This window comes from Heteronotia binoei, chromosome 17, assembly GCF_032191835.1.
Source record: "Heteronotia binoei isolate CCM8104 ecotype False Entrance Well chromosome 17, APGP_CSIRO_Hbin_v1, whole genome shotgun sequence".
NCBI classification, from domain to species: domain Eukaryota; kingdom Metazoa; phylum Chordata; class Lepidosauria; order Squamata; family Gekkonidae; genus Heteronotia; species Heteronotia binoei.
The window spans coordinates 42,314,400-42,339,738 of record NC_083239.1 but is presented as its reverse complement, the minus strand read 5'-3'; the positions used below and the strand labels follow the sequence as shown (position 1 = coordinate 42,339,738).

Below are 25,339 nucleotides of genomic sequence, written 5' to 3'. Positions count from 1 at the left end.
CAAAGTCCCCAGATATTTCTTGAATTGGACTTGGCAACCCTAATCCCCTGCCCCCACCTGGGGATTGGCAACCCTAGTCCAGTAGCAGAAAAAAAAACTCCTACCCTGCCACAAATGTTGTCAGTCTTTAAGGTGCTGCAGGACTCTTGCTCTTTCCTAATGCATTGCTTAGTGAATGTCCAATTTTGTTGTCCATACTGACTCGCTCTGTGTAATCCGCCTTGAGTCCTTGAGAGAAAGATGGACTAGAAATAATGTTAGGGTTCCCAGCCTCCTGCTAGGGCTGGGTTTTACCATGGTCTTGGGGCCCTCAACCCACTGGCACAGAGCTGCCCCCTCCCCAAAAGCTCCATCACACCCAATGTGCCTGGTGCGATGACATTACCTGGAAGTGATATTGTTGCGCTGGGCACATTGTGAGGGGGTGCTCTAACAATTTGGGTAAAAACTCTATGGCACCGTAGAGTTTTTGCCCAAATTGCTAGAGTGTTCCAATGCGACGTACCTAGCACGATGATGTCACTTTCAGGTGGCATCATCATGCCGCACGCTTCTCCCCTGCTGGAAGCCAGCTAAGACCTGGCGGTGGCAACCCTAAATAACGTCTGTGGTTTTTTAAAATTTGCTCTTTCTCTGCCCTTCACCTTCTTGGTGAAACAGAAGCTTAGAAGACAGGAAGGGGAAGGAGGAAATGAATGAGAAGGTTGCCACCAGAGGAATGGCCACATCTGGCCAAGTTGAGTTCAGGTCTGAAGGACAAAATCTCCTTCAGGCTCTTTACCTTTCTGAGATAAAGAGAGCGTGCTTGGCTCCTTTTGTGGTTAGCTCCTTTCCAACCGTTTATCCCTGCAGGTGAGTCACCCTTTCCCATGATGGCTTCACCATTCTTGTAAAGACAGCAAGAGGAAATGGAAAGTGAAAGCAGAGGGCAACCGCAGGGACTGTAGGCTCATAAAAAGTGGCCAGGTAAAAGCCTAACTGGTGCGCAGGGCTAATATGCAAAGTTCCGGCTGGTTTGCCATCAGGGGTGTGTGGCCTAGTATGCAAATGTGTTCCTGCTGGGCTTTTTCTACAAAAAAAGTTCTTTGTGAAACAATGGTGATGTCAGGGGGTGTGGCCTAATATGCCAATGAATTCCTGCTGGTTTTTTCCTACAAAAAAGTCCTATGTGAAACAATGGTTATGTCAGGGGGTGTGGCCTAATATGCTAATGAGTTCCTGCTGGGCTTTTTGTACAAAAGTTGGTGGGGATTTCAATTATATTGACTCCCCTTTCAGGGTTAATGAAGAGATGCACTTGGATCAGACTGTAATTAGTTACTTTCCAAAGGCACACCTCTAGCTTTACCTCTACCTGTAAATGCTTTCTATCCTAATTGTTATTAGGAATGCATATACTTTGTTTCTTTTGCGTGTGTTTTCCTTTTAAAGAGGTTCCCTGATGAAAATGGCCTTGAATTCAGTTCACAGGGATTGATAGTTTCTATCCAAAATACCTGTCACCAGTGTTTTGACCCAAAGAGAACTCCAGTTTTCTGGGTTACACCTCTGAGGATGCCAGTCACAGTTGCTGGCAAAATGTCAGGTCTCATAATGCCAAGACCACGGCCACAAAGCCTGCAATATCTACAACAACCAATGTTTTGATTGGTTGTGTGGGCGTGTCATTTTTTTCCCCTTGTGCAATTCTTGAATTTTGCATAGTTGATTGACAGGCAGGAATTTAGCATGCAAAGCTTTCCTCCAGGGTAGGGAAGCGTGGAAGACAAAAATGATCATTCACTACATTACCCACTGGGGTGGGGGAAAGGATGATAAATTGGGGGGATTCGGCCAATTAGAAAGGAGGAGCTATGCAGAGGAATCAGACTCCTTGGGCTTTTCTTCCAAAATGGGGAACAGAACAATCCGGAGTGTACCAAATTTCAGCAAGATGGTTGTTTATGATATCCAAATGTGAATTTTCTTCAGGCCTCATTTTGAGCAGGAGCTCACAGGAGTGGCGCTCCGGAACCTCTACATTTTATTGTGTCTTTTTTTAAATCCCCCCCCCCCCCCAAAAAAAGATACTTGTTTCTGGGCTCCATTGTTCATATTCCCTGTGAGAATTTTGCTGAACTCTAAGATCTGACAAACTTTCAAATATTTTTCCCTGCAAAAAATGGGAAAATAACCAAAACATAATGCAGAGAGATGAAAATTTTCATCATGCCACTGTGGCCACCTAGGAGAAAGAAATTTTAAAAGTACGCTGGGAGTAAGGATTTATGATGATAATTCTCATTCAAGAAGCATTTTAAGGTCAATGCTGAGCTGATATAACCAGGGCTTTTTTGGTAGAAAAAGCCCAGCAGGAATTCATTTGCATATTAGGCCACACCCCCTGGTGCCAAGCCAGCCAAAACTGCATTCCTGTGCATTCCTGCTCAAAACAAAGCTCTGGATATAACTTAGTGCGCTTTTCAGTGATGTCAGGGATGTGTGGCATATGCAGATGAGTTGTGCTAATGCGCTCCGGCACTTCTTTTCCTACAAAATGACCCCTGATTTTCTTAAGCAGCAGTTCATGAATGTAGCATTTCTATATAAAAACACATCACTGATTTCTTTTTCACACCTGTCTTCCATCACTAAACCCAATACTGCTTGTTTAAGATTTCGAGGAAAGGCCCTTGCTTTTGTAGCGGCCCCTCATTTGAGGAGCTCTTGCCCTCCCTGTTGAAGTTCTCAGGTTGACTAATTTTTGTCATCAAGCAAAAAAAATCCCCCAAACCCTGTCTTTGAGTCCCAAGCTTTTACTCATTTTATGGACTTCATCGGGGGGGGGGGGGGGGGTGTAGAAAAAGCCCAGCAGGAACTCATTTGCATATTAGGCCACACCCCCTGACACCAAGCCAGCCAGAACTGTGTTCCTGTGCATTCCTGCTCAAAAAAAGCCCTGGACTTATTTGTGCTTTTAGAGCTGCCTGGTTGGCCCTAGTGATTCCTGATTTTCAGCAAATCTGCAGGCTTACACTTTAACATTGCCTTCGCCTTTTGTCTATTTGTGCATTTGACTGTCTTCATGGTTTTATCATTGTTGTTAACCACTTCACAAGCCCGCATGTGTAAAGAGTAAGAGAATTCAATATTTTTAAATACACAAACAAACTCTGGGATGGCATGGTCCACACCCTCAATTTGTCCCTTGGCCTTCTGGGATGAAATACGTTTTGGCCATAGCATTTCAGGGTCTGGCCACCAGACAGCTTCCCCATCTATGTTCGGGTGCCACCACCCCAATCTCCACTTAAAGTTGCCAACCTCCAGGTGGGGCCTGGATACCTCCCAGAATTACAACTGATCTCTAGACTATAGTGGTCTGTTCCGCTTAGGGTTGCCAATCCCCAGGTGAGGACAGGGGATCCCCTGGTTTGGAGGCCCTCCCCCCGCTTCAGGGTCATCAGAAAGCAGGGGGAGGGGAGGGAAATGTCTGCTGGGCACTGCATTATTCCCTATGCAGACTGATTTCCATAGGGTATAATGGAGAATTGATCTGGGGCTCTGGGGGCTGTTTTTGAGGCAGATGCACCAAAAGTGCAGCATAGCATCCAGTGCCTTTTCCTGAAATAGCCTCCAAGTTTCAAAAAGATTGGACATGGGGGGTTCAATTCTATGAGCCCCAAAAGAAGGTGCCCCTATTCTTCATTACTTCCTACAGAAGGAAGGCATTTCAAAAGTGTGCAGTCCCTTTAAATGTGATAGCCAGAACTCCCTTTGGAGTTTAATTATGTTTGTCACAACCTTGCTCCTGGTTTCAACTCCAATGTCTCCTGGCTCCACCCCCAAAGTCCCCAGATATTTCTTGAGTTGGACCTGGCAATCCTGCTTCCCCTGGAGAAAAATAGTTGCTTTGGAGAGTGGACTGGATGGTGTTACAATTTAGTGATGCCCTCTTCAAACTCTGCCTTCCGAAGCTCCATCCACAAATCTCCAGGAATTTCCAAAACCAGACTTGCCATCACAACCTCTTCTTGGCTCTGAGAAGCACACGAAAAACGACTTTACCTGCTTTCCCTCGTTTTCATGCCATTTTATTCAAGGATTTGACTACAAGGGTGACATAGACTTGCACCAAAGAAAGAAAAGAAGGAGAGGAGGGGAGAAGGAGGGAAGGGAAAGGGGAAGAGAAGGGAATCACCAAAGTGTGATTAACACATGGAATTCACTGCCACAGGAGGTGGTGGCAGCTACAAGCATAGACAGCTTCAAGAGGAGATTGGATAAACATATGGAGCAGAGGTCCATCAGTAGCTATTAGCCACAGGGTATTGTTGGAACTTCATCTGGGCCAGTGATGCTCTGTATCCTTGGTGCTTGGGAGGGACAACAATGTGAGGGCTTCTAGTGTCCTGGCCCCACTGATGGACCTCCTGATGGCACCTGGATTTTTTGGCCACTGTGTGACAGAGTGTTGGACTGGATGGGCTATTGGCCTGGTCCAACATGGCTTCTCATGTTCTGAAGGGAAGGGAAGGGTAAGGAAGGGAAGAAATTTAGGCCATTCTCCATTATCTGTCAGAGGACAGACTTTGCATGTTCTCGTCCTTCAGCCAGATCTACTGTCCGCTGCTGCTCTTAGGCGACGGGTTGCACGTGATGCTGTTGAGGTTAAAGGCGATCCCTGCTGAGTACAGCCCCATCCCCAAAGGCAAAAAGCAGGCTGTGGCTGTGCTGCAGCCCTTGGCGACGAATGGGGTGGCAAGGCCACTTTCTGCAGGTACAGAAAGAAGTCAGTTAGCAGGGGGTCTTGTCAATCTGGAGCCGGTGCTGAAGAGCACCTACAGAAGGAGCAGGAGTGTTCAAAAAGTCCCTGATTCAAATTTCATTTCCGTTTCCACGCTGAGACAAAACACACTGAGACAAAACTCCAATCCCAAATCTCCAAGAATCTGCCCAGCTAGAGTTGGTGACCCAGTGCCCCTCAGTAAACACACAGACCTGACATTGTGGGGCTTTTTTTATTACAGGAGCTCCTTTCCATATTAGCCCACATCCCCTGATGTAGCCAATCTAGGGTTGCCAAGTCCCCAGCGTTGCCTGGTGGGGAACCTATTGTACCATAGAGTTTTCCCTCCCAAATGGCTAGAGCGTCTGGGGAAACCATAGAATTTTCCCAGAAACGCCTAGAGCTGCTGCCGCCAGCGTGATGACATCACTTCTGGGTGACATCATCGTGGCGGCAACGTTGAGGGAGGTTCCCCCCCCGGTCCAATGTGGGTCAGCGGGTTGGGAAACTTCTGGGCAGGGAAACCCCCACACGGATCAGAGGCTTGGCAGCCCTAAGCCAATCCTCCTGGAGCTTACAGTCGGCCCTGTAAGAAGAGCTTTGTAAACTCATGGATTGGCTACATCAGGGTTGTTGTGTGGCCTAATATGGCAAGGAGTTCCTGCTACAAAAAAAGCCCTGCCGACATGCATACAAAACCACACAAACTCACACAGCTCCCTGGAGCTAAAAAGGGCTGGATTTGTCAAGCTCCAGAGCTGATGTCGCCGATTGGTCACTCAATTCTTCCAGCTTGCAAAAGAGATGAGGAGAGCTTCAGGGATTTGGATTTGGGACTTGGGTGGCAAGGAATGGGCAGGGCAATTTCGAACCCGTCTCTCTCTGAGAGCCAGTGCGGCAGGCGAGGGAACGCTTACCTCCGTTCACCACCCCTGAGATGGTGATGCAGTGATCCTGGGCTCCTGTGCACATCAGCGTCTCATCCGCCTCACAGTCAGAGGCTGAACCAAAGGCGAAGCATGAGGGGCACTTCAGCCCATTGGAGGTGCGGCTCACAGGCGGCACTAGGAAGAAAGACCCACAGGGACACCGTAGTTCTATGGGTTTGATGGGTGTTCCAGGAACTAAATTGCTTAAATAACCCAGGGTACCCAGCCACAGAGGAGGCTGCTCGCTATGCCTCTGCCTGAGTCACTGTTCTGGCTTTATTTCTTGCTGATCAGCCTCTGCTGCAGAGGGCAGATAGGCAGCAGTCTTGATCAGGCCCTTGGATCCTCCCCACCCCATCATTCCATCCAGACCCCACATACCGTTGATGGAAGCAACATTGCAGTTATCGGCGGTGCAGCATTAGGTGCTGCTCGTCCAATACAGCCCTTTTCCGGCAGTGATGGTCATGACCTTCTCATCGCAAGGCTGAGCGTTCCACTGGCATGCTCTGTACACCCCCGACATCTGGGCCCCTCCTGTTTCAAAGTCAGCAAAGCCACAAAGGAGTTAAAGTGCAAATCCAGAACACCGTTCCTTGGAATGGAAGTGTTTCCACCATGCCGAATAACTCATAGGGCCTTTGAGGTGGTTCGTGGATTATTTTTGAAAATCTGATCTCAGTGACAGTAACAGCGAAAGGGAAATCAGCAAAAACAAGAACCCAACTCTTCCTTTGTGGTGGTGAGTTTCAGGAGAAGGTTTTAACTATCAGGTACTCTCAGAGGGCGCCCAGTAGCCCTGCAGGATGGTTCAAGGTATTCTGGGGGCCCAAGCATAGAACCTGTCAGGGCTTTTGTTTTGTAGCAGGAACTCCTTTGCATATTAGGCCACACACCCCTGATGCAGCCAATCCTCCAAGAGCTTACAGGACTCTTAGTACAGGGCCTATAAACTCTTGGAGGATTGGCTACATCAGGGGTGTGTGGCCTAATATGCAAAGGAGTTCCTGCTACCAAAAAAGCCCTGGAACTTGTCATGTTCAGGGCAGAGCCTGGAGCTTTAACTCTGCTGAGGCGATCTGGGATGCACAATCTGGAAGTGATGTCATCACGCTGGCGACATCGCACGGCAGCAGCTCTAGGCGTTTCTGGGAAAACTCTATGGTTTCCCCAGACACTCTAGCCATTTGGGAGGGAAATCTCCTAGTTTGGCAGGCCCCAACCCACTGGCAGGGAGGAGGCCACCAGGAGGATCCCCGCTGCCCAAAGAGCCCATCATTGCGTGGTGTGATGACATCACCCAGAAGTGACATATCATGCCGGACGCATCACGTGGGACACTCTAGGAATTTGCTTGAAACTCTATGGTTTCATGCTGCGATGCTCTAGCAATTTGGGGGGGGAATCTATGGTACCAGCCAAGGGGGACTTGGCAACTCTACTACAGAGTCACCGTAAGTCTGTTGGACTTGGCATTATTAACCACTTTCCACCACAACCGGGCACGGAATACCTGTTGTCTCCTTCTGAGCTGCCATGGCTGAGTGGAAGTCCTAGCTAGAGATTATGCCAGCTCTGGGTTGGAAAAATTTCTGCAAATTTGGGGGTGGCGCATGGGGAGGATATTGTTTGTGGAAGGGAATGACCTCAACAGTCTCATAGACTCTACTATCCAAAGCAGCCATTTTCTCCAGGGGACCTGATCTCTGCTCTCTTGTGATCAGCCACAATTCCTGGAGATGCCCAGGCCCCACCTGGAGGTCCGGAGAAAAAGCACAAGCTCTGTGCCTGTCAGCTTCTATATGGTAAAGTTCCTAAAGGAGCATAATCCCATAAAGACAGACTGATAACAAAAATGCCTCCGTTTATTGTTCTCAGTAATATTCCTCCTGTAAAGTACTGGGGTCGGCGCAGTAAGAGACCAGAGTCGGAGAGTGATTTCAGCAAGCTTTACTTCAGGAACACCAACACAACTGAGCTCTATTCAAACCTCCCGCTCCTTTTATACAATTCTTGCCCCCTTCTGATTGGACCTTAACTATATACATGGATTGGCTATTTACAGAGGCCTAAGGGCCTATCAGGGTACAGTATGAGCCTAGATGTTGATTGGCTACTTATGTTTCAATCCTTCCCCTGATTGGGCACGCTTAGGCCTTCTCTGGAACCCTGGTGTGGAGTACAAGCTTGGCTTGTTCAGCTTCCCTCCAAAAGTAACAGTTCCCTCCAAAAGTAACAGTTCTCCATTTGAACCTAGGACACAACACCCCTCCCCCCATAGTTCCAGCTATCAGGTGACATAGTCCTGGAGATATGCCGGAGGGCGGCGGTCTCGTGTCGAGCGTCGGAGCTCCGAGGGGACTGGGCGTTCTGACTCGGTTGGTGGTTCCGCGGCTGCAGAGCTGGAGACATCTGGGACGGCGGCCCTGGAAGACCTGGGTTCAGCTGCGCGGTCGGGGGTCTCCTCCTGCTGGGCCGAAGCGGGCTCCACGGAACCCTGTTCTGTGTCAGGCTCACGGGGACTTACGTTGTCTGGATCTGGAGCCTCTGACCTTGGCTCCCCGGCAGGCAGGCGACCACGGAGTTGGTCGATGTGTCGCCTCAGGAGATGTCCACCCTCCAAGGTCACTGCATAGGAGACCGGTCCTGTGATGTGGTCCACCTTTCCAGGGAGCCAGGCGGGGCCAGTGGTGGCATAGTTCCGTGCCCACACTGTCTCACCTGGGTAGAACCCTCTGGGGGCTTTAAGGTGTTCCGGTGCCGGTCGCCTGTCTGGGGCTCGGTCAGGGTGCAGCTTGTCCAGCAGGGTGGTGATGCGGCGGCCCATGAGGAGTTCGGCTGGACTGCGACCTGTGGAGGCGGTGGGTGTGGTCCGGTAGGCCATTAAGAAACACGCCAAGTCTTTTGGCCAGTCTGAGGGGCCCAGACGGTTCAAGGCCTCCTTTGCTGTGCGCACCATCCGCTCTGCCTGGCCGTTGGTGGCTGGATGAAACGGGGCAGAGCGAATGTGCCTGATGAGGTTCCTGGCTAAGAAGTCCTGGAACACTGCGGACGTGAATGCTGTGCCGTTGTCGGTGACGATGGTCTCCGGCAACCCGTGGGTTGCAAAGATGGCCCTCAGAGCCGTGATGGTTGCCTGCGATGATGGCGAGGGCACCTGGACCACCTCCAACCACTTGGAGTATGAATCCACTAGTATGAGTAGAGTCCGCCCATGGAAGGGGCCAGCAAAGTCCATATGCAGTCTTGACCAGGGGGTTTTGGTGGATTCCCATGGTTGCACTGGGCCACGTGGGGGGTCAGGCCTTGACACCTGGCATGTCGGGCACCTTTTAACCCAAGCCTCAATTTCTGCATCGAGGCCGGGCCACCAGACATAGCTTCGTGCGAGAGCCTTCATGCGGACTATGCCCGGGTGTGCCTCGTGCAGGGCTCTAAGCACTTGGTCTTGCAAGGGTTTGGGGATGACGACTCTGTTGCCCCATAGTAGGCAGCCTTTGTGGGTGGATAGTTCGTCTTTCCGGGCTGCAAATGGAGTAAATTCCGGCCTAGTCGAGCCCTTGGGCCACCCCCTCCCCACCCAGTCCAAGACACGGGAGAGGACTGGATCACGAGCGGAGCGGGCAGCAACGTCGCGGGCGAGCAATGGCCTGTCCGGAAGCATGTCCATCAGTAGGATCTGATGAGCCGGGGCTGGATCGGGATCCACGTCAGGCAAGGGCAAGCGGCTCAGGGCGTCAGCATGGCCCATTGCCTTGCCCGGGTGATGCACTAGGGTGTAAGTGTAGCCGGCTAGAAAAATGGACCAACGGAGGACCCGTGGGGACAACACCTGAGGGGTCTGCCGGTCTGATGCAAAGAGGCCCAAGAGGGGTTTGTGGTCCGTATAGAGGGTAAAGGGCCGGCCGTAGATGTAATCATGAAATTTTTTGACGCCGGCCACAACTGCCAACCCTTCTTTGTCGATTTGGGCGTAGTTCCGCTCCGCCGATGAGAGGGTCCGCGAGTAGTACGCGATAGGGACTTCGGTCCCATCAGGGAGTCGGTGGCCCAGAACAGCCCCCACGCCATAAGGGGATGCGTCGCATGCAAGGACCAAGGGCAGGGTCTCGTCGAAATGGGCAAGGACGGAGTTGGACATCAGGAGGCCCTTGATATCCTGGAAGGCTTTAGCGTGCTGGCGGCCCCACGCCCAGGGTCGGTTCTTGTCTAGAAGCCGGTGCAGGGGTTCGGCCACCGCTGCCTTGTGGGGGAGAAAAGCATGATAAAAGTTTAGGAGGCCGAGGAAGGCCTGGAGTTCTTGCTTGTTGGTGGGCGCTGGAGCATCTCTGATGGCACGCAGCTTGGCGTCGGAGGGGTGGACCCCCTGGGCATCGATGGAGAACCCCAGGAATTCCACCCGATCCACGCCCAGGAGGCACTTCTCCCGTTTGACCTTGAGGCCGGCTGTTTCAAAACGTTGTAGGACTCCTCTAAGGCGGGCGGCGAATTCTTCAGGCGAGGCTGCAGCGATCAGCACATCATCGAAGAATGGAGTGACTCCGGGAAGTCCTTTTAAAAGAGAGTCCATGAGTTCCTGGAACAACCCCGGAGCCACACTCACGCCAAATTGCAACCGCTTTACTCTAAAGGCCCCCCGGTGGGTCACAATTGTTTGGGCGTTGGCCGTGGCCTCATCCACCGGCAGCTGTTGGTAAGCTTGGGCCAAGTCCAACTTGCCAAAAATTTTTGCGCCGGCTAGGGTGGCTAAAACGTGGCTGACGATGGGCACAGGGTATGCGTGGGCCTGAAGAGCCTTGTTGAGGGTGCACTTATAGTCTGCACAAATCCGCACTTCCCCACTGGGCTTGACTGGAGTCACGATGGGCGTTTCCCAGGCTGCATGGGTGACAGGCTCTAGTATTCCCTGTGCAATCAGTTTATCCAGTTCCTCCTCAATTTTAGGCTTGAGCGCGAATGGAACTCGCCGCGCTTTAAGCCTAATAGGCCGCACTGTGGGGTCGAGGTGTAGTGTAACCGGGGGACCCGTGTAGCAGCCCAAGGTGCCATCGAAAACGGCCGGGAACTCTTCGCAAACCTTGTTAAAGTCCACTCCGACAGTCTTATTGACCCCCCTGATCTCTATTCCCAGGGGCTTGAACCAGTCGAGACCCAAAAGGTTTGTAAGGTGGTTCTTGACCACTAGCACTTGTAGCTGGCCCTTGAACCCCTTGTATTCGACTGGGACCGGGCCCACTCCCAAGATAGGCACCTTATTCTTCTGGAAGTCCACTAAGGTAAACCCCGGGTCCCTGAGACGAGGCCTCAGCCTGGTGGGGATTTTAAAAAATGTCTCTGCCGCTATAATAGATGATGCTGACCCAGAGTCCACCTCCATTTGGCAGGGCACCCCCCCGATCTCTACATTGACCCGGATTTTGGAGGGCCTGACTGGCGAGGGTAGGTACTGTACCGGGTATTGGTGGGCGTGGAGAGCGTCGGTCTCGAAGTCTGGCTGGCCTTCGGAGTGCGCAGATCTTTGCGGGACGCGTGCTCGGGATGTAGATCTGCAGGCGCAGGCGATGTGGCCTTCCTTGCTGCAGAGTCGACAGGTGGCATTCCGGAATCGGCAGGTCTTTCGCTCGTGCTGGCCCCCGCAGCTTGCACATGCAGGTGGTGTCTTGTGTCTCATGCCCTGTGGGGTATGGGTGGTCTTTCTTCCTGCTGAACGATAGCCGGTTTGTAGAGCTTTGTCCTTGTCTGAGTCCTCTGTAGATGGTTCAGGGTTGATCTGGTGTGCCGCAGCCTGTCTTGTCAGCCGTGGCCCTGATCTGCCCTTCTCCCAGCTGGTGGCCACATCGATTGCCTTTGTTAGGTCGCACTCGGAGAGGGACAGGAGTTTCTGTACTAGTTTTTCGTCCCTCAAGCCCCATACAAACTGGTCGAGAAGGGCTTCGTTGAGGTCTGCGAAACTGCATCGGCTTGCCACCCGGCGCAGGCTTGTCAAGAACGCCATCGTGGTTTCGCTTGCCTTCTGTGTCCTTTGTCGGAAGTCCCAGTGCCGGGTGAGCTTGGTTGGCTGGGGCTGGAAATACTTCTCCAGAGCGCTGATGATGTCGTCCACCGGCGTCTCTGAGAGCTTCCTGGGTTGGAGAAGAGCCCTGGCTAAGTCCACGGTCTCTGTGCCACACGTACTGATAAGCAGAGCTCTCTGCATGGTAGTCTCTGTAATCTTCCAGAAGGTCAGGTATGACTGGAAGCCTTCGACCCACGAGTCCCACAGCTCGGGGCGATCGATGCTAAAAGGCTGCAGGAGGTTGGCTGGAGCCTCCATTCTTGGCAGCGTGTCTGGGCGGCTTGCGAGATGGGGTGTGCGCAGAGCGGAGGTGGGGACCCAGATGGCTTGGATTTAGCCACCTTTCCGTGTTCCTGGTTCTGTTGCTGGTTCTTACTGGTATCCCATCCTCGTCGCCAGTGTAAAGTACTGGGGTCGGCGCAGTAAGAGACCAGAGTCGGAGAGTGATTTCAGCAAGCTTTACTTCAGGAACACCAACACAACTGAGCTCTATTCAAACCTCCCGCTCCTTTTATACAATTCTTGCCCCCTTCTGATTGGACCTTAACTATGTACATGGATTGGCTATTTACAGAGGCCTAAGGGCCTATCAGGGTACAGTATGAGCCTAGATGTTGATTGGCTACTTATGTTTCAATCCTTCCCCTGATTGGGCACGCTTAGGCCTTCTCTGGAACCCTGGTGTGGAGTACAAGCTTGGCTTGTTCAGCTTCCCTCCAAAAGTAACAGTTCCCTCCAAAAGTAACAGTTCTCCATTTGAACCTAGGACACAACACCTCCTTTTATTGTGTTCAGCAATATTCCGTTCGGATTGGTTTTGACTGTGAGAGTGAAGTGGTTTGAATACGAAAAATGATTTTTGGAATGAGCAAGATACTTCGATAAAGCAATAAAGCGGAAGAGGAAGTTAATCCGGTCGTGCTATTGGTTCCTTGCTGCTTAAAAATAGATTGGAAATTTCTATTTTGGTGGAAGATTGGGTTGATATACTCTTCCACGCGTATTTCGGGAGGAATATTACTGAACGCAATAGACTGAGGCATTTTTGTTATCAGTCTGTCTTTATTGGATTATGCTCTTTTAAGAACTTTATCATAAAGAAGCTGACAGACACAGAGCTTGTGCTTTTTCTCCGGACCTCCTTCCGTGTGACTCTTCTAGTTGCACACCTGGACGCTGGCAACGCTTCCTTCCCCTCACAGTTTGCCAGGAAGGAGGGAGACAAAAACAAATAATACACCAAGCTCTTGAATTTGCATTGCAAGAATATTGTGGCTCCTTAAAAGATTTAACAAGTTTTCATTCCAGCGTTAGCGTTGCTGGACTGGAGCCCGCTTGGTTAGATCTTCTATCGCTCGAGTCCTCAAAAACTTACATTAGAATGAAAACAGTCAATGAACGTCTTTCTATTTTTGTATTCACACATTTAGGTAATATGCCACAAGCTTTTTATGAACCTATTGGGCCACCTGTAATTTTGAAAGAGGCAACATTATTTTTACTATGATATCTCGCATGCCGCCGTGAGTGGTTGAACCTGAGTCCTGTTCCACTTGAAGTACTGATGAATGTCTAACTGGTTTGTCTGTGATGATTTAATTACCTTTTTATCTTTCCAAGACAGCTGGGTGTGGATGTTTTTGAACTCTATGCATCTGTAAAAAACCCCAAAAAACTGCACAGTTGTCACTGATGGATTTTTGTTGTTGTTGCTGAGATGTGTTTGATTTTAGCATACTTTTTAAAATGCCAGCATGTGTTATCTTGAAGAAATGTTAGCAACCGCCTCGTTTGCCTAGTGGGAGAGCCGGCCCTGGTCCTAACTGTATATCGTTGCAACAGGTTTAACATGCATGCGGCTTATTCCAGGTGCAAATTTTCAGTTGCCTTGGGAAAAAAAAATCTTTTTAGCTAGCTTGTTGCAACTGTAACTCTTACCATGTGACCAGTGTTCCCTCTAAACTGAGTTAGCGTGAGCTAGCTCACAGATTTTTAGCCTCCAGCTCACACATTTTTGTTTTAGCCCGGGAAGGAGGACCCCAGAACACACTACTTTATGCAGTAGCTCACAACTTCAATGCCAGTAGCTCACAAAGAAGAATTTTTGCTCACAAGACTCTGCAGTTTAGAGGGAACATTGCATGTGACTGCTAAATATATCCAGCTTGCTATCTCAACTTCTTTGGTCAACAAATCATGACCAATTCATCAACAGAGTGTCAGCCCTCCATTTGGAAGTAGCCATAGGATAGGGTTACCAGCCCCTAGGTCCAGGCGGGGGATCCCCCGCTTTGGGGGGCTTCTCCCCACCCCCAAACAGCAACACTCCTACACTACGTCATTGACTAAGTAACGTCATGCGGAAGTGACATCATCACACTAGGGGCATTGCGTGGGGATCCTCTGGTCTGAGGGCAAAATTCTATGGTTTGAGGGCAACTTTACCATAGAGTTTCATCCTTAAACCAGAGCGTCCCTGCACAACGTCCCTGACGTGATAATGTCACTTCTGTGTGATGTCAATGTGGCAGTGATGTCACTGTTTGGAGGCGGAGCCCCTCCCTACCCCCTCCAGTGAGAGATAAGGACCAGGCAATCCTACGTTATGGCAATTTATTTATTTCTTTACTTTATAGCCTCCCTTTCTTCCCAATTGCGACCCAAAGTAGTTTGCACCATTCTCCTCTCTACCATTTTATCTTCACAGCAACCCTCTGAGCCAGGTCGCCAGCCTTCAGCTGGGGATGGGGGATTCTCCTGGGATTGCAAACTAACCTCTGCAGTACATATATCAGTCCCACTGGAGGAAATAGCAGATTGCATGACATCACATCCTGGCTGAGGCCCCTCCCCCAAATCCAGCTTCCCCAGGCACCGCCCCCAAATCTCCAGAAATTTCGCAAGCTAGAACTGGCAACTTTGGGGTAGGTTAGGCAGAAAATTATTATGAGCGCTTTCATACAGGCTAAATAATACTGTTTCGATCCACTTCAGCCACTGTTTCACGCAGCAAAATCCAGCTGCAAAGTGCACTAAAAGGGGATTGAAAGTGCGTTATTATTTAGTGCGTGTGAAAGCACCCTATGTCACTGGCCCAAGTTGGCTCCCGTGGCAGAGGCAGCATTCGAACCTGGGTCCTCCAGATCCCAGTCTGGCACTCAAACTGCTTCCCAACGCCGATGGCATGTCATTCGAGCTGCATCCACCTACCCAGGTTGTTCTCCTGTGCCATCAGCATGCAGACGCCGAAGTCTGGAACCCAACAGATCCCTTGAGAGGTGCAGCCGGGTCCTTCAGTGCATTTGCAAATCAGGGAATGGGCTGAGGGGGAAAGAACAGGAGTGGGAGTGTTTTATTAGTTAACTGCATTTTGAACTTTTACAACTTACTGTTATAAGGCTTCGTGTGTCTGTCCCTCGCAACATCTCCGTGAGGTCAGTTAGGCCCAGGGGTTGAGGCCCCTGTGACTCTACCCTCGTCATCGAGGAAGACTCACCTGTGGTGACCAGAGCAGCAACGAGGGTGACAGCGAGCACACTCATGATCCTGGGAGTTAAACAAGTCTGGTCCTGGAAGCTGCAGGGATGGAATGAGATGAGATTAGCCTGAGAGAACCCGCGCAGAAAGTAGACGCAGCGAGACTCAGATGTACAGCGACATCAGGAAGCTCTGGGGAATCAGGTGGCAATGAGTTCCCCGAGACCTGTTCAGAGAGCCAGTTTGGTGTAGTGGTTAAGTGTGCGGACTCTTATCTGGGAGAAGTGGGTTTGATTCCCCACTCCTCCACTTGCACCTGCTAGAATGGCTTTGGGTCAGTCATAGCTCTTGTAGGAGTTGTTCTTGAAAGAGCAGCTGCTGTGAGAGTCCTCTCAGCCCCACCCACCTCACAGGGTGTCTGTTGTGGGGGGAAGTTAAAGGAGATTGAGACCGCTCTGAGACTCCAAGATTCAGAGTATAGGGCAGGATATAAATGCAATATCTTCTTCTTCTGCTGCTGCTTCTGTTTCTGTTTCTGGAGTCCCACTCCTCTAAGCCTGAAATGGTGTGGTGGAATACAAGAGAAGCGTTTGCATTGAGAGTTTCCAACTGAAAAGTGTTCCAGGGACGTTCGGGGTGCTGCAGTATGGCACCCAAGGCAAGCCACTCACAGGGGCATTGCCCAGAATTCACATGGGCTGTCTGGTAGATAACTGAGGAGGGTCCTCAGAACCCAGGAAGCTATAGTACAATGAATGTGGAACAGGCTTCCATGGGAGGTGGTGGGCTCTCCTTCCTTGGAGGTTTTTAAACAGAGGCTCGATGGCCACCTGACAGCAATGAGGATCCTGTGAATTTAGGGGGAGGAACTTGTGAGTTTCCTGCACTGTGCAGGGGGTTGGACTAGATGACCCTGGATGTCACTTCCATCGCTATGATTCTATGAGGAAAGGCTGAGGGACTTGGGAATGTTCAGTCTGGCGAAGAGGAGATTGAGGGGGGACATAATGACACTCTTGAAGTATCTGAAGGGCTGTCACTTGGAGGAGGGCGGGGAGCTGTTCCTCTTGGCAGTAGAGGAGGGGACTTGCAGTGATGGGTCTAAATTAAGGCTGGGAAGGTACTGGATGGGTATTAGGAAGAACTTTTTCACAGTAAAAGTTGTTCAGCAGTGAAATCAGCTCCCGAGGGAGGTGGTGTGAGCCTCCCCCTCATTGGCAGTCTTTAAACATTGGCTGGACAAGTACTACTCAGGGATGCTCTAGGCCAGGGGTGGGGAACCATTTTTCTGCCAAAGGCCATATGGATATTTATAACATCATTCGCGGGCCATACAAAATTATCAACTTAAAAAACAGTGCTCCGCCAAGGGAGAATTATTCAGGCCAGCAAAATTAATGCAAACTTTTCTATTTGAAGTCATGTGGGGAGAGCCTAATCTGGCGCACACACACACATCCCCGGCCCGCCACCCTAGGCAAATGCATAGGTCCAGGGCTTTATTGTAGAAAGAGCCCAGCAGGAACTCAGTAGCATATTAGACCACATCCCCTAATATTAGCATATTAGGTCACACACTCATTAGCATATTAGGCCACACCCTCTGGGATAATCAAGTGCAAACTGAACTGTGACAGTAACTTTTCCAGGCCCTGCAGCAATTCTGGCCGGCCAGCCAGGCCCCAGGGAGGCTGCCGCACAGTACATCTGGGCCCTGTGATCCCTGCCTGGCCCTGGGGAGGCTGCTGCACAGCACAGCTGGGCCCCACGATCCTTGCAGAGTTGTCCTTGAAAGGGCAGCTCCTGGGAGAGCTCTCTCAGCCCCACCCACCTCACAGGGTGTCTGTTGTGGGGGGAGAAGATATAGGTGACTGTACACTGCTCTAAGACTCTGATTCAGAGGGAAGGGTGGGGTACAAATCTGCAATTCTTCTTCTTCTTCAAGACAGAATGGGGTATACAGGCCACAGCAGACATGTTCTGCCACACATTGAGATGGATCAGGATAAGAGCACCAGTCCAGTATAGGGTTGCCAATCCAATTCAAGAACTATCTGGGTACTTTGGGGGTGGAGCCAGGAGATTTTGGGGGTGGGGCCAGGAGACATTAGGGGTGGAACCAAGATCAAGACTGTGACAAGCATAATTGAACTCCAAAGGGAGTTCCAGCCATCACATTTAAAGGGACGGCACACCTTTTCAAGTCCTTCCTTCCATAGGAAATAAAGGATAGGGGCACTTTCTCCTGGGGCTCATAGAATTGGACCCCCTGGTACAATCTTTTTGAAACTTGGGGGAGGGGTATCTTGGGGAGAGGCACTAGATGCTATACTGAAAATTTGGTGCCTCTACCCCAAAAAACAGGCCCCCTCCAGAGCCCCAGATACCCGTGGATCAATTCTCCATGATTTTCTATGGGAATAAATCTCCATAGGGAATAATAGAGTTCCCAGCAGACATTTCCCTCCCCTCCCCCCGCTTTCTGATGACTCTAAAGCGGGGGGAGGGTCTCCAAACTGGGGGCTCCCCTGCCCCCACCTGGGGATTGGCAACCCTAATGCATACATTTATCATATGCTTGTTGGAAAAAATGATTGGGCTGATGAGATTGGGCCAGGGGTGGCCAAACTGTGGCTCGCTCGAGAGTCACATATGGCTCTTTCATCCATATTGTGTGGCTTTCAAACCCCCACTACCCTGACAGCTGGCTTGGAGAAGGCCTTTCTCTCTTTAAATTATTTCTCCAGCTCAAGCCTGCTGGCAGCTTGGAGAAAGCAGTTCAAGTTAAAGTTGCTTTCTTTCCACCTCTCCCTCCCTCCTCCCATCTATTTGCCTTCCTTCCTTCCTTCCTTCCTTCCTTCCTTCCTTCCTTCCTTCCTTCCTTCCTTCCTTCCTTCCTTCCTTCCTTCCTTCCTTCCTTCCTTCCTTCCTTCCTTCCTTCCTTCCTTCCTTCCTTCCTTCTGGCTCTCAAATATCTGATGTTTATTCTGTGGGGCTCTTATGTTAAGCAAGTTTGGCCATCCCTGGGCTATACCATCCCACCTTCCTTCCCAGGATTTCATTGTAAATGTTGTGAACAGTCAGACGTTTAGGGTACCCGCCCTCCTACCCACTAAATGAGTCACAAATGAAGAAGAAGAGGAGATGGGATTTACACCCCGCCCTTCACTCAGAATCTCCTTTCCCTTCCCTTCCCCACAACAAACACCCTTTGAGGTAGGTGGGGGCTGAGAGAGCTCTTTCGAGAACTGCTCTGGAGAGAACAGCTCTGAGAGAGCTTGTGACTGGCCCAAGGTCACCCAGCAGGCTGCCTATGGAGAAGTGGGGAATGAAACCCGGTTCACCCACTCTTAACCACTACCCCAAAGTATCAGGGCCAGGGCTTTTTTTGAAGCAGGAGCTCCTTTGCATATTAGGCCACACACTCCTGATGTAGCCAATCCCCCAAGAGCTTACAGGGCTCTTAGTACAGGCCCTACTTTAAGCTAAAGTAGGATTGGATACATCAGGGAGGTGTGGCCAAATATGCAAAGGAGTCCCTGCTACAAAAAAAGCCCTGGTCAAGGCACTCTTAACCACTACGCCAAAACACCAGGGAGAAGACTGACAAATATTCCTAAGCATTTCTCTCTTACCCGCTTTTCTTTGGAGAGTGTCCGGTTCTCAACTGACTGGATGACGGTAGAGAAAGTTTGAGTCTGGCCTCTTCTATATATACATACTCAGCTGTGGGAAAATGCTGGCTAGAGAAAAAAGGAGCACATATGGGGGCTTGGGGAGGGGGCTGTTTTCCAGTCAAAGTCAGGGGGATTCTCCAATCACAAGGAAGAAGGAGGTTGCCTTTATCTGGGTTTCTATATTGACTAAAAGTGCCACCCTTGATAAGAGAATCTGTGCAGGGAACAATAGCTCTCTTGGACTTTTTGTTTGTCCATTAACACTCAGAAGTGAAAGTGATAAGATCAAAAGCAGAATGCTTGTACATGCTGGAGTAATTGAACGCCCTTCCTTCTTGGCTCCCCCCCCCCTCTCCCCAATAGCTTCGAGCAGATGCAGGTGGATTCTGAAAAGAGGATCAGCATGGGGGGAATTTTACCCTTTCCTTACCTGTGTCATTTGTCCCTGTCTGAATGGGCTATCCCAGGAACTTTGCCACTGCAAAGGAAGAAAAAAGGAGGAAGGCAAAGAGAAAGATACTCCCTTTTCTCTTCTTACAAAGTTAATAACAGCTTAGGTTGAAATGCTTGGGGCTCTTTAACTTGGAGAAACGTTGCCTGAGGGGTGACGTGATAGAGGTTTACAAGATTAAGCAGGACATAGAGAAGGTAGAGAAGGAAGTTCTTTTCTCCCTTTCTCACGATACAGGAACTCACAGACACTCCATGAAATTGCTAAGCAGTCAGGTTAGAACTGATAAAAGTCCTTCTTCTGATTAACACATGGCATTCACTGCCACAGGAGGTGGTGGCGGCTGCAAGCATAGACAGCTTCAAGAGGGGATATGATAAGCATATGAAGCAGAGGTCCATCAGTGGCTATTAACCACAGCATATTGTTGGAACTCTCTGTCCGGGGCAGTGATGCTCTGTATTCTGGGTGCTTGGTGGGGGGGGGGGACACAGTGGGAGGGCTTGTGGTGTCCTGGCCCCACTGGTGGACCTCCTGATGGCACTTGAGTTTTTTGGCCACTGTGTGACATAGAGTGTTGGAGTGGATGGGCCATTGGTCTGATCCTACATGGCTTCTCTAATGTTCTTATGGGTGAGCTGAACCATATTGGGGTATTTTAAAAAAGGTAAAGGTAGTCCCCTGTGCAAGCACCAGTCGTTCAACCTCGGAAGGATGGAAGAATATATTATATTCTTATTTCTAAGAGAACAATTTCAAAATCCATTTATATTGGATTAGTAAGAATATATGTTCTATTCTTATTTCAAAGAGAACAGTTTCATAATCCACTTATTTTGGAGTACAGTATGTATACATAATTATAATTCACTCCATGCTCCAGGCTTTCGCTCATAACAGGATTCTGTGCTTTTCCAATTGGCACACTCGGTTCTCAGAGTGTTCCTGTGCAGCAGAGTTGCTTAAATACTGTTGAAGGTTTTGTTAGATATTGGATTTATACCCCACCCTCTACTCTGAATCTTAGAGCGGCTCCTTTATCGTCCTCCCCCACAACAAACACCCTGTGAGGTAGGGGCGGCTGAGAGAGCTCTCCCAGAAGCTGGCCTTTCAAGGACAGCTCTGTGAGAAGAAGAAGAAGAAGGTTTTTGTTTTTTGTACTGTAGAAAAAGCCCAACAGGGATTCCTTTACATATTAGGCCACACACCCCGACCCCAAGCCGGCCAGAACTGCGTTCCTGTGCAGAAAAAAAGCCCTCTTCCTCTTTCAATAAAAAAGAACCTTTTTCAGTTAAGTCACAGCCTGGTTTATTCCTGAGAGTTTCTCTAAGGGGAAAAAAATCCCCATATACAAAGATGAAGATCTTGCTTGCAACATTTTGTCTTCCTTGCTAATTCCCCTCATTAAAAAGGAGACAGTCTCTTTGGGTATCAGCGGAACATGGAGTCCTCGGAGGTTTGGTGGAGCTACCCTTCTGGGAACTTTGTGGCTCACTGTCCTGATAATTTAATCCTTCGCTGTTTATCATTTCTAGGGTTGCCAAGTCCAATTCAAGAAATATCTGGGGACTTTGGGGGTGGAGCCAGGAGACTTTGGGGGTGGAGCCAAGAGCAGAGTTGTGACAAGCATAATTGAACTCCAAAGGGAGTTCTGGCTATCACATTTAAAGGGGCTGCACGCCTTTTAAATGCCTCCCCTCTATCGGAAATAATGAAGGATAGGGGCACCTTCTTTTGGGGCTCACAGAATTGGACCCCCTGGTCCAATCCTTTTGAATATTGGGTAGTCTTTTGAGGAGAGGCACCAGATGCTGTGTTGCAAATGGTGCCTCTAACTAAAAAAAAACAGGCCCCCCAGAGCCTCAGATACCTGCAGATCAATTCTCCATTATGCCCTAAGGGAATTGGTCTCCATAGGGAATAATGGAGTGCCCAGCAGACATTCCCTCCCCCCGCTTTCTGATGACCCTGAAGCAGGGGAAGGGCCTCCAAACTGGGGGATCCCCTGCCCACACTTGGAGATTGTGCAACCAACAAAGAGCAACGCTGATAATAGAGCAGGGGAAAAGGTTACATAAACCTCTGCAAAGACCAGCCTCCAATAGTATACAAAATTTTGGGGGTGAAGCCAGAAGACTTTGGGGTGGAGCTAGGAGCAAGGTTGTGACAAGCACAACTGAACTCTGAAGGGTGTTCTGGCTATTGCATTTAAAGAGATCACGATTTTTTTAAATGCCTTCCCTTTGTTGGAAATAATGGAGGATGGGGGCATCTTATTTGGGGACTCATTGAACTGGACTCCCTAAGGGAGGGAAATGTCTGCTGGGAACTCTATTATTCCCTATGGAGATTTATTGCCATAGAAAATCATGGAGAATTGATCTGCGGGTATCTGGGGCTCTGGGGAGCTGTTTTTTGGGGTAGAGGCACCAATTTTTCAGTATAGCATCTAGTGCCTCTCCCCAAAATACCCCCAAGTTTCAAAAAGATTGGACCAGGGAGTCCAATTCTATGAGTCCCAACAGAAGGTGCCCCTATCCTTCATTATTTCCTATAGAAGGAAGGAATTGAAAAGGTGTGCCGTCCCTTTAATGTGATGGCCAGAATTCCCTTGGAATTCATTTATGCTTGTCACACCCTTGCTCCTGGCTCCGCCCCTAATGTCTCCTGGCTCCACCCCCAAAGTCTCCTGGCTCAACCTCCAATGTCCCCAGATATTTCTTGAATTGGACTTGGCAACCCTACCATAGCTCAATTCTCCATTATGCCCTATGGGGACCAGTCTCCATAGGGTATAATGGAGTGCCCAGTGGGCATTTTCACCCTCCCCCGCTTTCTGATAACTCTCCATTTGAAATAACGGGGGTTGAGGGGACCTTCTTTGAGGGCTCATAGAATGGGACCTCCAGTTTCAATCTTTTTGAAACTTGGATAGGTGGGTGTGTGAGGAGAGGCATCAAATACTATGCTGAAAAATCAGTACCTCTACCTCAAAAACAGCCCCCACCAGAGCCTCCACTGCACCCTGTGGGGACCAGTCTCCATAGGGTATAATGGAGTGCCCAGTAGGCATTCAAAGCCACCCACCTGCTGCTTTCTGCTAACTGTGAAGTGGGGGGAGGGCCTCCAACCAGAAGATCTCTTGCCCCCAACTGTGCCACAAAAAGAGTCCCATGGAAAGGAGAACTGGAGAGTAAGTGCGATGCTCCATGTCGAAAAACCTCTTCCTCACGCCCAATCTCAATTTCTTTGCAATAAAGATCAAAGAATCACTCGCAATGCCTCAGTCTTTTTTCCCAGGGCTTTTTTTTAATAGAAAAAGCCCAGCCGGAACTTATTTACATATTAGGCCACGCCCCCTGGTGTCACTCTTGTTTCGCACAGGGGTTTTTTTTTTGCAGAAAAAGCTCAGCAGAAACTCATCTGCATAGCAGGCCACACCCCCTGACGCCAAGCCAGCCAGAACTGTGCTCCTGCTCAAAAAAAGCCCTACTTTTTTCTAATTTTCTATGCACAAAAATGCTCACACAGGTAGAAAAAGAGTAGGAAGTGGTTGAAAGTCCAAATAGAGTCTGTCTTTGGGAAGGTGGAGACAAGTTATGCGTAGAAGAGAAGGGAAAGCTTTGAAAAAGCTGCTCAACAAAACAGGATGTTAGACTGGTTTGGCCTGTTGCTTTTTGTAGGCATTTGTGAATATTGAGAAGTATTGGCTGGAAAATTGAAGAATATAAATGCAAGCCATATTATTGGTGGAAGGAAACCAAGCTCTGTGAAGTATATGTAAGGCTTGGACTTTTAAAAAATATATGTTATTCAATAATAACAAACCATCTACATACTCAAATCTTATTGTTGTCCAAAGATATAAAACATTTTGCATAAAGAGATCTCTTACAGATAACACATTTATGAAAATAAGGAAATATTTTTGCAGCAGACAAATATTCAACAGTAGGAGACCACAATGTAATAAATTTTTGTACCTGTGAGCATTTTTATGTGTATAAAAATTAGAAAAAAGTCTGAGACGTTGCAAGTGATCTTTGACCTTTATTGTAAAGAAATTGTCACTGGGTACGAGGGAGGTTTTTTGACAGGGAGCATCACGTTTACTCTCCCAACTGGGGATTCAAACAAAGTGGCAACACAGTACATTACAGACCAAAGTCAACACCACTGTGTATATAAACAACAAAGAATGTATAAACTTGTTCTTATTTTCCAAAGATTCCTTATACACAGTACAGAATTTTTTTCCAAAGGGGGTGGATTCCACAGCACAAATTTCTAACCAATTTTATCATCGCTGCTCCCTACGATTTTTATAGAGAAGTTCCTTGTTGAAACTTTCTTTTAGAGCTTGTGCCTTTTGTGAATGTTAGAAATCTTAGTTTTGTTAGAAATCTTAGTCTTCTCCCCCCACAAAAGACTGAATTTGCAGAATGGCTCTGTGATCCCGTGACTAGGGTTGCCAAGTCCCTTGGAGCCTCCGGCAGGGGACTCAACTCGCGCTCGCGAAGCACACGTGGCGTGATGACATCACCCAGAAGTGATGTCATCACGCCAGCAACGTGCCAGTGACATCATGCGGCAGCCACTCTAGGCGTTCCCAGGAAAACTCTATGGTTTTCCTGGATGCTTTAGCCATTTGGGAGGGAAAACTCTATGGTACCTATTGTACCATAGAGTTTTTCTCTCCCAAACGGCTAGAGCGTCTGGGAAAACCATAGAGTTTTCCCGGAAACAGCTAGAGTGGCTGCCACGCGATGTCACTGGCACGATGATGTCACTTCCGGGTGATGTGATTGCGGCGGCGACGTCAAGGGAGGTTCCCCCTGCCAGCCCAATGTGGGTGGGCAGGTTGGGATCCTCCCGGGCGGAGGATTCCCTGCCTGGACTAGGGGCTTGGCAGCCCTACCCATGACCCATAAAGTCGACAGGCACGTAAGGAGAAGACTGGAGCCTTTGGAGCCATCATTCTAGGGCAGGGGTGGCCAACGGTAGCTCTCCAGATGTTTTTTTGCCTACAACTCCCATCAGCCCCAACCAGCATGGCCAATGGCTGGGGCTGCTGGGAGTTGTAGGTAAAAGACATCTGGAGAACTACCGTTGGCCACCCCTGTCCAAGGGTCTTGGATTTGTTTCAACAATAAGAAGGACTATGAACCTGTGCTCTAAAAGAAAGTTTCTTCAGGTTTATACATTCTTTATAACACAGTGGTGTTGATTTTGGTCCCCAACTGGGGATTGGCAACCCTAACTAGACTTGCCACAAGCCCTTCCCCAATACCCTGGCAAGCAGAGAAGGCTTAAGGGTGAGATCAGGTTGATCTTACTTGTCCTGAGATATGGAGAACACAAGAAGCCATGCCCGAGACTCCAGCTAATTCTTAACTTATGCAAAGCAAGCGAGATAAGAGCCAACTTCTCTTTATAGAGTTTGCAAAAACCACAAGGGAGAGGCTAAGTGAGCCTTGGCTAAGATAAGGAGGGAAACAACAGTGTGTCTAATGGGTTTTTAGCATTCTCCCTACATCAATGAACATGAGGAAAGATATGAGCTGTTGACCCTGGTGGCCACAGGGAGCTGGTGAGCGGATTTGTCCCCATGAGAACATAAGAGCATCCCTGCTGGATCAGACCAGTGGTCCAGCATCCTGGCTCCCACAACTGGCCAGTCCGATGCCACAGTAGGGTTGCCACCAGATCCGGCTTGGGAAACACCTGGAGATTTGGAGTCCTGTTACAGGACTTTCTTTTTGCAGAGGAGCTCCTTTGCATATTGGGCCACACGCCCCTGATGTAGCCAATCCTCCAAGCGCTTACAGTAGGCCCTGTAATAAGAGATCTGTAAGCTCTTGCAGGATTGGCTACATCAGGGGTGTGTGGCCTAATATGCAAAGGAGTTCCTGCTATGGAAAAAAGCCCTGGGCTGCTAGCTTTGATAGCTGAATCGGCGGCCTGAGGTCAAATTCAGCTATC

General features: G+C 49.3%; 1 long non-coding RNA gene across 1 annotated transcript; it reads right to left on the bottom strand.

Moving 5' to 3' along the window:
• Window positions 1–4,508: 4,508 nt before the first annotated feature.
• On the bottom strand, window positions 4,509–15,047 carry LOC132586253 (uncharacterized). The gene is made up of 4 exons (XR_009556356.1): window positions 14,963–15,047; window positions 6,079–6,234; window positions 5,686–5,832; window positions 4,509–4,753 (listed from the first exon to the last, which is right to left on the bottom strand). It is a non-coding gene; the product is annotated as an uncharacterized LOC132586253 (long non-coding RNA).
• Between the last annotated feature and the right edge of the window lie 10,292 nt (window positions 15,048–25,339).